We start from the raw sequence: 11,728 nt of genomic DNA, 5'->3' as shown, positions 1-11,728 counted from the left end.
TCCGAAAAGCTGCACGGCCAGTGCAGCACCGGTCGCAGTTGCCGTCCCTGCCGCCCACGCAGCCGCCCTGCGGGAGCCCCCCGACCCCGGCCGGAACGGCGGACTCACGCGCCAGGGGCTTCCCTCGGCTCGCGCCGCGCGGAGCGTAGCTCGAGGCCCCGCCCGGCCCCCCCGCCGCTGCCGCCGTCGGACCCCGCGGCACCAACTCCCGCCCCGGGACCGCGGCCGCCCTGACCCCAGCCGCCCTGGCTCCAAAAGCTGTGCGGCCGCCTGCCGCTGCCGCCGCTCCGAGACGCTGCATGCAGCCAGCCCGCCGAGCCGTGAGCCGGCGCCGCCCCCCCCTCCCCCCCCGCCAGAATCCAAGCGGCCGCTGCCGAAAGCAGCCCGGTTCGCGCAGCCTTGGCACCGCTGCCGGAGGCGAGGCGTGCCGCCGCGGGACCGGCGTGCCGCCGCGGGACCGACAGCACCGCTGCCGCTGCGGGACCGGCGTGCCTGCCGCTGCCTGCTGCGGCCCCCACGCCACCGAACACGCCGCTGGAACACGCAGTGCAGCCCCGATCCAGCCATCCGCGCCTGGACCCCCGCTGTGGATTTGAGTGAGTGATCCCTGAACCCCTTTTTACCCTAAACTATGGGAAATAAACTTTCTAATTCAGAGAAGCAGTTTTACGAACGCATTAAAGCTCTAATGCTATTTGAGGGACTTCCGTTAGATAAAAAATCCCTCAAAGTTTTAACGAAATGGCTCTCCAAAAACAAACTAATCTCCACAGAATTACTAACCTACCGCCAGTGGTATCAGCTGGGAGAGACGCTGGCACACGCCTTCGAACAGGGCGATAAGGCTGCAGGTCTCTCGCTCGTGTCCTGGCGTTTGATACTTCCCCATTTGAAAAAACAGAGACATGCCGAACATAGCGGGGGAAGCCCTTCTCTTCAGTTCAAAAAGCCCTCGAAAACTAACAAACCCCGCCCACCGAGCTCACAAGATGGAGCCGAGAGCTCCCTCTCCGCCCCGAACCGCGTGAAACAGCTAACCACGCCCCCACCCCGGGATGATGTCAGCCCTGACTCCACCCCCCCTCCTTCCCCGCAACCACGCATAGTCAGGTTCCCCGGGGGGAGGGGCCGAAGCCTGCATAGCTCTGACTGCGCTGACACCCCAGCCTGCAGCGACACAGACAGTGACTATCCTGTCTCTGAGAACAAGTGGCAGGGTCCTCGTAAGCAGGCAGAAGATGCAGGGGACCTGGAATTAATGAAAGTTTTCCCGTTTTTCCGAGAAAATAACCGAGAACCCCTATGGGAACCGGTCCCATACCCCATCCTACGGGATGCAAAGAAGGCAGTTACAGACTATGGATTGAATTCTCCTTTTGTCTCTGGCATGCTGGATTCTTTATTTGCAGCATACACCCTGACACCAACTGACATTAGAGTAATTACCAAAGGGCTTTTAAACCTAATGCAATATTCCCTCTTTGAACAAGAATGGAAAAAACTTATCAGGCAATATGCTGAAAATTCACACCATGCACTGCGTGTACATGTGCAAGACTTAATTAATGAACTGTATGGGGAAGGTCCGTACTACTCAAACAGAATGCAGACACGAGTGCCCTTTGGAAGACTAGATAAAACAAAAAGCCTAGCTTTAGAAGCCATCAAGGCTGTGGCTGAGGCCACGACCACTTCTCCCTTGTTTGCGCACATCCAGCAAGGCCCTAAAGAACCCTTTTATGACTTTGCCACCAGACTGAGGGAAGCAATAGCTAGGCAAGTGAAATCTTTAGAGGCTCAAGATGCTCTGTTTATCCAATTAGCCATAGAGCAAGCGAACCCAGACTGTCAACCTGTCCTCCGATCACTGGTTGACCCCACACTCATGTCCATGATACAAGCCTGTAAGGAAATTGGCTCAAGTAAGTTTAAAAGTAAAATAATAGCAGATGCATTAATTGAAGCAGAACCAGTAAGGGTACAAGCCATCAAAGAAGCAATCATGGAAGCAGAAAAAGCTAATAGTGTGTGCTACAAATGCCAGCAACCAGGACACTTTGCAAGAGATTGCCCTAACCCAGATCCTACCCCCAAGTTTCCTAAGACTCTGTGTCCCAAATGCAAGAAGGGGTATCACTGGGCACGCTTTTGCCACTCCACTTTCACCAAAGATGGGGATTCTATCCGATCCAAAGGAGGAGAAAACACCAGCCGAACCTATAACCAGCAGCCTCAACATATCGTCCAGGGAAACGGAGGATAGAGCGTGAAGGGCCATGTGAAGACCCCAAGAGTCCTGAACCTCCATCCACTAATGACTTGCCAGAAATCCTTTTATTTCCCACAGACAACATAATCCTAGAGACACCTGACATCATAGCAGTCTCTGTTCGTCCAAACCAAATCCTAAACAAAAATGACAAATTCCTACTGACTACACACTAAGAATGCCGTGACAAAGGGATAATTTTTGTCCCAGAAATACTGTCTAACCTGAATCCACATACTCTAACCATAAATGTCCAAGCTTCTTCTCTTCCAGCTCGACTATACACCGATGTTCCACAAGCTCGACTGCAGCCTCTGCAACTCCTAGAAGACTGCGCCCGAGGAGACCACCTCATGGTAAACTGGGCCAAACAGATTTCCCACAACCGGCCCATGCTAACATGTCACCTTTACTCTCCAACAGCAAACCAGGAGATCACGTTTAGTGGAATGCTGGATACGGGCACAGATATGACAATTATAAGATCAAATGACTGGCCTACACACTGGACCACAACAAAAAGTGACACCGAAATCACAGGTATAGGCGGTCCACAGACTCCCATACAAAGTCAAGACATCATTCAGGTAACCAACCCTGAAAACCAAGTGGCTACAACCAGGCCATACATTTTAAACCTCCCCTTTACCCTATGGGGAAGAGACATTTTGGACCAATGGGGTGTTGTCCTCACCTCAAATTTGTCCTAACGGCCACTGGACACAGCCAGCCACTTCGCCTGGAATGGGTTACCTCCTCCCCAATCTGGGTAGACCAGTGGCCAGTTAGAGGAGAAAGACTCTCTATCTTACAAGACTTAGTCCACGAACAATTAAAACTGGGCCACATCACTCCATCTACTAGCCCCTGGAATTCTCCCATCTTTTGTATCAAAAAATCCTCAGGTAAATGGAGACTACTCCATGACCTTTGAGCCATTAATGCCGTCATCAAGCCGATGGGAGCCTTACAACCAGGGATGCCTTCAGCAGCCATGATCCCAAAAGACTGGCCTATTGTTATTATTGACATCCAAGATTGTTTTTTCTCTATTCCTTTGCATCCTGCAGACCAGGAGAAATTTGCCTTTTCCCTTCCAATACTGAACATGGCAGAGCCTCTCCGACGCTATCAATGGGCTGTTCTCCCTCAAGGGATGAAAAATAGCCCCACCATCTGCCAGCATTTCATCTCCAACATCCTTTCTCCCATCAGGTCTGCCTTTCCAGATGCTATCTGCTACATGGATGACATTCTGCTCGCTGCAAGCACTGATGCCAAAGTCCAGAGACTTTGGTTATGGTCAGTTGTTGTTTCTGCTGCTGCTGCTCAGGGAGAGTCCTTCCCCTGCTCCCGTGGGGTCCCTCCCACAGGAGACTGTCCTTCACAAACCTCTCTGGCATGAGTCCATCCCACAGGCAACAGTTCTTCACAAAACTGCTATTATGTGGTTCACTTCTCCATGGGGTGCAGTCCTTCACGAACAAGCTGGTCCAGCATAGGTCCCCCACATGGCCACAAGTCCTACCAGGGAAATCCTGCTCCAGCATGGGCTCCTCTCTCCACAGGCTGCAGGTACGTCCCTGCCAGGACCCTGCTCCAGCATGGGCCTCCCATGGGGTCACAGCCTCCTTCAGGCATCCACCCACTCCAGCATGAGCTCCTCCACAGGCTGCAGATGGATCTCTGCACCCAGGTGGTCCTCCATGGGCTGCATGGGGACAGCCTGCCTCACCATGGTCTGCACCATGTGCTGCAGGGAACCTCAGCTCCAGCTCGTGGAGTACCTCCTCCCCTTCTTTCTCCACTGACCTACATTGTTGTGCACATGTTCTCATTCCGCTCTTCCCCAGCTGCAATTTGCATCTGCACAATAACTTTCTTTCTCTTCTTAAATATGTTATCACGGAGGCATTACTACCATTCCTAATTGGCTCAGCCTTGGCCAGCAGCAGGTCCATCCTGGAGCTGGCTGGCACTGGCTCTACAAGACACAGGGGGAAGCTCCTAGCAGCTTCTAACAGAAACCACCCCTGTAGCCCCCCCCCACCAAGACCTGGCCACAGAAACCCAATACACATCCCCAATTAGCTCACTTGCATTGGTGATCATCATATCCAGTATCATATCCCCTCTGGTAGGACCTGGTTTAGGAAGTTATTCTCCATGCATTCCAGGACTCTCCTGGATTGCCTACAGCTCACTGTGCTATTTTCCAACAGATGTCTGGGTGGTTGAAGTCCCCCAGCAGGACAAGAGCTTACAAGCACGATGCCTCCTGTATCTGGAGCAAGAAGGCTTCGTCAACAGGCTCCCCTTGAGGTTCCCTTTGTTGCCTCGGTCTCTAATTCTGACACACAGGCTATCAACCTGCAACTCTTCACACTCAACACGCCTCTTGATGTAGAGGGCAACCCCTCCATCCCTCCTTTCTCCCCTGTCTCTTCTGAACAGCCTGTAACCATCAACAGTCACACTCCAGTCATGGGATTCATCCTGCCTAGCTTCAGTAATGGCAACAAGGTCGTAGCTTTCTAGCAGCATGCTGGCTTCCAACCCCCCCTGTTCGTTGCTCATGCTGTGTGCATTGGTGTAGAGGCGCCTCAGCTGGGCTGTCGGACGTGTCGCCTTCCTAGAGGAATACCCCAGAATTCCTTTGAGATTTCCCTGGTGTTTCCCTGTTTGCTTCTGTTATGTCAGGAGTCCCTGGCTTGACTCCATAAGACTGCAAGTATGCTCCAGTGTGGCCAGCATATTTCAGAGTCGGCGGCAGAGGGCCCTTGCTAGCACCCTGTCCCTCTAACCTTTGCCTCTCATCCCATAGCTTGCCAGGGACAAGTCTGATATTGTCTCCCTCCCCCATCACATCTAGTTTTAAAGCCCTGCCAATGGGCCCTGCTAGTTCCCAAGCAAAGACTCTCCTCCCTTGCTGAGAAAAGGTGAATCCTGTCTGATGCCAGCATGCTCAGTGCTGCATAGGCCATCCCATTGTCAAAAATCCCAAAATTTTGGCGGTGACACCAGCCACAGAGCCATGCATTAATACTGGGCTCATCTGTTTCTTTCAGTGTTGCTGCCTTCAACTGGAAGTATAGAGGAGAATATAACTTGTGCCCTAGGTTCCCTCCCCAACCATCCCAAGACCATGAAATCCTTTTTGATTGCCCTTGGACTACGTGTTGCCACTTCATCCCCCCCTACGTGAAAGACCAGTAATGGGTAGTATATACAATATTATATAATGTCCCTCAGGGGTCCATATTAGGACCAGTGACATTAATGACATAGATGAAGGGATTGAGTGCACCTGCAGCAAATTTGCAGATGACACCAAACTGAGTGGTGTGGTTGACACACCTGAAAGACAGGATGCCATCCAGAGGAACCTGGACAAACTCGAGAAGTGGGCCCATGGAATTCTCATGAGGTTTTGTAAAAATACAAAACTAAGATGATCACTGAATTCTTAATTATTTTCCATTTCTCTTAAGACTGTTTTAGAGAGTTCGCAAACTAATCAATAAACTTGCTTAAGACGCTTTTAGAATGTAAGTTCAAATATATGCAAGTTTGCATATATATGTTTGATAAGTTGAGAACAAAGGTAATGGACACATGTATATACTTATCTATATAAAGCAGCCCAGAACTAAATGCTAGAAACTTTATTTTAAAATAATTACATCAGGGTACAAACAAAGATAAGATTAGGAATGCATTCAAAGCAGACTGCCAACTGACTCACTAATAGGAAAAGCTTTAGCATTGAGAAGTATTTAAAACCATGTTCTGGCACACAATATATTCTAAACATTACATCTCCTTTCTTGAATAGTACATGCTCCTATACCTGTAATTGTGACAGCAACCATAATTCATGTAAGGAAAAATAGACTGTAGAAAACCAACATCAAACTAGAGACTGATCAAGGATTAAAAATAAGTGTCATTGACCAATTACTTATCAAAACTTTCATACATGTCTCTCCAAAACATCCAGTACTGTCTAATATTAGAGCCCAAATCTTGCCCTAGTGAAATGCCAAGATTGATCATATAGGTTGGTTTCTCACCTTTTTTTTTTATAATAAAGTTTTTCAATAAATAAAAATACCCTCCAGCTTGCAATATGATCTGAATTATCAGTCTTCATAACTATAAAAAAGGACTGGGACAACTATAAATGGTTATACGGTAGAAAACAAGGCTTTAACTTGTCTACTGTTTTTAGACACACACAAAGTTGAATATTATTACATAATAAAACATGGTCTATTACCATCAGAGGAACAAGTAATTAACTTGTCGTGGTTTTGCCCAGCCAACTAATCCCTGGGGCTGAGGATGGTTTTTTCCAGATGGATTTCCGGACAAAAAGACCAATCAAAACTCTCAGTAATGCCTTTGCTAATTACATATTTAAGAAAATGGAAGGTTGGTTGCACAGTTGAAATTAGGAGCGGCAGCCATGTAGGAGAGGCGGCGGCAGGCCCCGAGGTGGGTCAAGGCCCCCTCCTCCCCTGGGTCAGGGGCAGGTACGGCACTGAAGCCCCCCTTCTCTCTTGTAAGAGAGTGAAGAAAAAAAAAACTTTAGAGGACTGACTACTTGGACAGAAACTGCTGCAGAAGAATTCTAGCAAAGAGATAACGAAGTGTTCAAGGCCAGAGCTGCAGCAGGAGAGAGAAGTGCAAAGGGGGGCCTGCTTCTCCCCCCTTTCACTCTCTCCCTTCAGCAGAGAAAAGACTGAAAAATAATCCCTGCCACCTTTGGAAGTTTGTTGGAGTGAGTAGACCTTCATGCGGCTCACAGAGGAGCTTGTGAATATATCAGGGAGTTGAGACTTCATGAGAGGGACTGAAATGAGACAGAGTCCTGTTGAAAATTTATGACCCTGAGAGAGAAGCTTACGCCAGAGCGAAGACGGTTTGGGTAAGCTTGGAATCTCAGAGAGAGATCCATGCTGCTGGTGCTGGAAATTTGACCCTGAGAGAACCTACGCTGGAGCAGAAAATGGCTCGAGTAGGGATGTTGGGATCCATGTGTGGGATCCATGCTAGACCCATGCCGGAAAGGTCTATCAAGGACTGTTCTCCTGTGGGGAGGGACCTCCACAAGAAACAGGGGTGGACTCATAAGCTATTATCCCCTGTAACCCTGTGGAAGAAGATCCATGGTAGGCAAGTGTCCCCTTGCAAGCCCATGGAAGAAAAAAACGTTCAGGACCTGGGTAACCCCCAGCCTCTGGTCTTAGCCCAGGAGGGGGGTAGGCCTAACCTTGGAGGCTAACACAGAGCAAGAGAAAAAAGAGTTCCAGCTGCGACGAGAGTGCTGCAGAATTATTGAAGAGACCTGGAGCTCTGAGAATGGAGAAAGAAACTGCTTTTCCTCCTTGGACTGATATAAAGGGGGGAGAAGTATTTCTGTAATACATAGTACTTTTACTTAAGTAAAATTGTTGTAGATATAGTTCTTTAGTTTTAGCTTGTTAGTAATAAATGTTCATATTATTTTCCCAAATCAAATCTCTTTTGTCTGCATAAACCTTCTCTCAACTTACAGTAATTGTGTGGAGAGTGTGAAAGCAAATTGACCCAGTACAAAATCACAACACTAATATTGCCACACTATGCAGTGACAGTACATATCACAGACAAACCTGTATTTAGTAATCAAACTTAACTACAGCTAGAGTCTCACGAGAAAAAATCCTGTACATCACTGTAAAGATCTTAAGACACTTAACTTTTCTAACAAATAAGCTTCTCAAAGTGCCATTACTTCAGTATGTAATTCTTAATAATTCCATTTTAAAAATATGTATTGTCAAGTGTAATAAAGTGTTTACTGCTGAGATGACAACACACAAATTTGGTGAAAAAAATCCCCAATTTTAATTTACTACTGAAATTTAAACAAGACTCATCTACCCCTAAGTCACATATCACTTTAATTTCCTTAATAAGCAAGATTAAGTCTTCAACTTGCAGTTCACAATGAAAAGGCTACACTACAAAACATTTTCTAGTAATATTCAAGCAGTAGCTAGATCCGTTAACAACAGTAAACAAACTTTGCACAAATGTTTTGCTCAGCTGTTTTTATAGTATGTCACTTTCCTTGCAAATTATTTCACATCCATAAATGACAGTATATTGCAGAAGATCATAAGACTTCAGTTAAATAGGTGATCATTGAAACCAATAAAGAATGATTGACAAAGGCTAGTGATACTCCTAATATCCAAAGGAAAATATTACTTAATGAATTTTCTAGAAAGTATATCTTCAACAGGTTGAACAACATTTAAGATTTACAATATTAACTTGCTTAAGCTTAAAATCAGAGTTTCCATTGCAAGGGTACTGCTTCACATTTTCTTATAGATATGGAAATTACCTTTTACAGCATTAAAAGGTTTTCCTCCTCACAAAAGCACACCCCTTGAAGTCCAAGAGGAAGAGTCTATGCAGCCACATTAGAAGAAAAAAAAAGGAGTTGCCAGTAAAGAAGTCTTCTTTATCATCATCTGGCATGACATCTGCTGGCTTTGGACCATTAGAGTTTGTGCTGAGGTATTTTGTAGGAAGACTTGCTGGCTCTGGAAATGAAGGATTTGACTGTTAAAAAAAAAAAAAAAGTGAAATAGCAGAGAACCAGTTGTCACATATCAGTATATAAGTATTGCAATAAACATTCTTTCATTGCAAAGAAACAAAGCAAGATGTACAGAAAGGAAGATCAGTCAGCAATTTCCATTTCCTACAATAACAATGAACAAAGGATACAAACTAGTCAGCAGCTCTTTTACTTTCTGTCAGGAAAAAAACCCCAAACCATTACCTCAAGTTTCATTTACATTAAAAACTGCTACAGAAATACCTAGAATAGGTTTGATAGCATTCTGAATGTAGTTTGATTATGAAGGTCCTTTTGGAAAGGCTTATATTTAGATTTTTATTAATTTTTCTATGTAGAAAAAAGTCTCTAAGCATTTCTTACTAGTTTTTCAGAGATTAAGTGACAAGTTAGCTCCATTCAAACAATACACAACTGCTTGCAGCCACAAGAAATTTCAAAATTTCATTTTTACTTTTCACAATATACATGAAATTTATATTTTGTTGGAACAATGTTAGGTGAGTTAACAAAATCTCCTCTTATAAAACAAATGCTAACACTGAAGCTATTTGGAAGAATTATTAGCAGTCTTACAGCTATTCCACTGCTTAGCTTAGCCAAATTATAGGTAAAAACAGAACAGCATGTCTTCTGTCAGGTGCAAAAAGAATGAAGGCAAGGAAAAAAGAGGAGGAAGGAGGGGAAAAAGGGGGGCAAAAAGCAGGGAGGAGGGGAAAAAAAAAAAGGAGGGAGGCAAGAACAGAAATTAATCACACAAAAAGCAAGGTAACAGCTCCAATATTAAAATAGTTAGGAACCCTCTCAAAGCACCGTAACTTTCACATAAATTGGCTTTGGACCTCACTGTCACCTGCCATACTCTCCTCTCTAGTTAACCAACAAACATATGATCAGGATTAAGTCAGCTCTGTTTTCATTTTAGTAGAGCTGTCAATGCCATTTAGAAACAGCTACTTGATGAACATTATAGGACTACAACAACACTCAAATGCATAAGTTTAATTAGACCCACACCATGACAGTCATTCTTCTCTGGACTAAGGTACCCTGTACGTTTAAATTAAACAATCTAGCTTTAAGCTAGGGAGAAGTTCAAACTCAATCTTTGTGGCCTCTTCCTTCCAAATTTACTAGAAATTCACAAGAGCAAGGTTCTTTCCTAAGCGCTCTACTTGATTAAAAGTAAAAAAATGCTCTATCTTCAAAGTGTCTCTAAGCAATGAGGCTGCTCTTTCCTATTTAACTACTTTCTTCCAAATAAACTGACTACAAAATCAAAGCAGCACAACAGAGCTGTTGACCAAACCACTCAATACAAAGTGCATTTCTTCTACTTTTTTTCCAGTTATAGAACTTTTCAGTAACTATTTTTAATCATTAAGATGAGGACTTTTCATTGTTAGACTGTATCTTAGGCATTAATTCTATGACATCTCTTGAGGGTTTAATTCAAGAGAACATCAATAAAGAAATTATTTATGTTTTATTGGTTTTTCTGAAAGTACAAAACCAGACTCCAATAATACACCCTGTACCACACACAGTTGTGCAGAAGTCTATTAAAATAGTTTTTGACAACTGCAGGTGAACAAATCACATAATTTGTTATTGCTTCATAATATTTTTCCACAATTTTTTGGTAGCATTGCACAAATTATCTATAAAAAGAAAAAAAAAAACAAACCAACCTTTTAGAGCTACTTCAGAGAAGGCAAGTGTCTTTAAAAAAAACATTTAAGAGCCTCTTACTGACATTTTAAGGACAGACAACAGTCAGCACAAAACAAAGAAATACACACCAGGGACAGGAAACTCTTCAGGAAGAGGAAAACAATTTTCTTTTTAAATGGATAACTGTGTACAGGGAGAACAAAGTTTTTCCATAAGAGCCTAGTAGAGGTGAAATATGGCTACAACTAAGATAAAAGTTCCCGCTTTCATGAAGACATAAGCATTTTTCAGAACTAGGAAGTATTTACACATTCAGTTGTAATGGAGTTTACTTATTAGACTCTTGACATGGAAAGCAAGAGTGATTTATAGATGTATGCACCACACATTTTTAGGACTTCTGGACTCTTGATTTCTCTGAACAATTGCAGGTGTGATACTTGGAGAAAGACTTTTCCGAGGGGCTTTTTTTTTTTTTTTTACAGAAGACAGTCTTCGGGGGAACAGCCGAGTCCACGCGGGGCAGACGGCCCCTGAGGGCTCCTGGCGAGGAAACTCTCCACACCAAAAGACAAGGGCCAAGGAACCGCCGCTCCCAGAAAAGAAAGCGGCGAGGGCAGCAGCTCGAGGCCGAGATGGGGGTGGGAAGGAACCCCCGGTAGTCAGGGAGCGCCCGATGGGCACCGGCACCGTCAAACTCCACCACAGGGGTCTGTGCAACGACTGGGCCCCACAGTAACAGACTGCACCAGGGAAGGAGAGAGGGTGGCTGCAGGACGGGCGGGTTCTCACCTCCAAGGTAGACACGGAGCTAGCAAAGATGTTCTTGCCATCCTCCAGCACCTCAGAGTCGGTGGAACGTAGACCCGCCAATGGTAAAGACTCTGTCTCCGCCGCCATCTTCCCCTCCGGCCTGAGTCATCAGCCCCACCCTCCTGCTCTCACGTGATACATTAACCCACGCCTCCTCGCGACATGTGATCTGAAGAGCTAGGAAGGGAAGGAGGGGGAAAAAGGATAGTATGCGCGCCTACGTTGTCGCAGTTTGCTGTTTTCCTGTTGCTGTAGAGTAGTATCGCCATGGTTGGACTGGCGTGGTGCCAGTCTCTCGCATTGTCGGGGTCGTGTGTGTCCGCCTTCCTCCCTCC

At 45.5% G+C, this 11,728-nt stretch overlaps 1 pseudogene; it reads right to left on the bottom strand.

Moving 5' to 3' along the window:
• The window catches only part of LOC114070797, a 104,061-nt pseudogene extending 92,581 nt beyond the window's left edge, over positions 1-11,480 (bottom strand).
• Positions 11,481-11,728: the final 248 nt, after the last annotated feature.

Source organism: Empidonax traillii, unplaced genomic scaffold (assembly GCF_003031625.1).
Source record: "Empidonax traillii isolate 1590-97213 ecotype Southwest subspecies unplaced genomic scaffold, ASM303162v1 scaffold1691:size291431, whole genome shotgun sequence".
In the NCBI taxonomy this organism is placed as follows: domain Eukaryota; kingdom Metazoa; phylum Chordata; class Aves; order Passeriformes; family Tyrannidae; genus Empidonax; species Empidonax traillii.
Note: the sequence above shows the minus strand (reverse complement) of the source record. Positions and strands in the feature narration are given on the sequence as shown.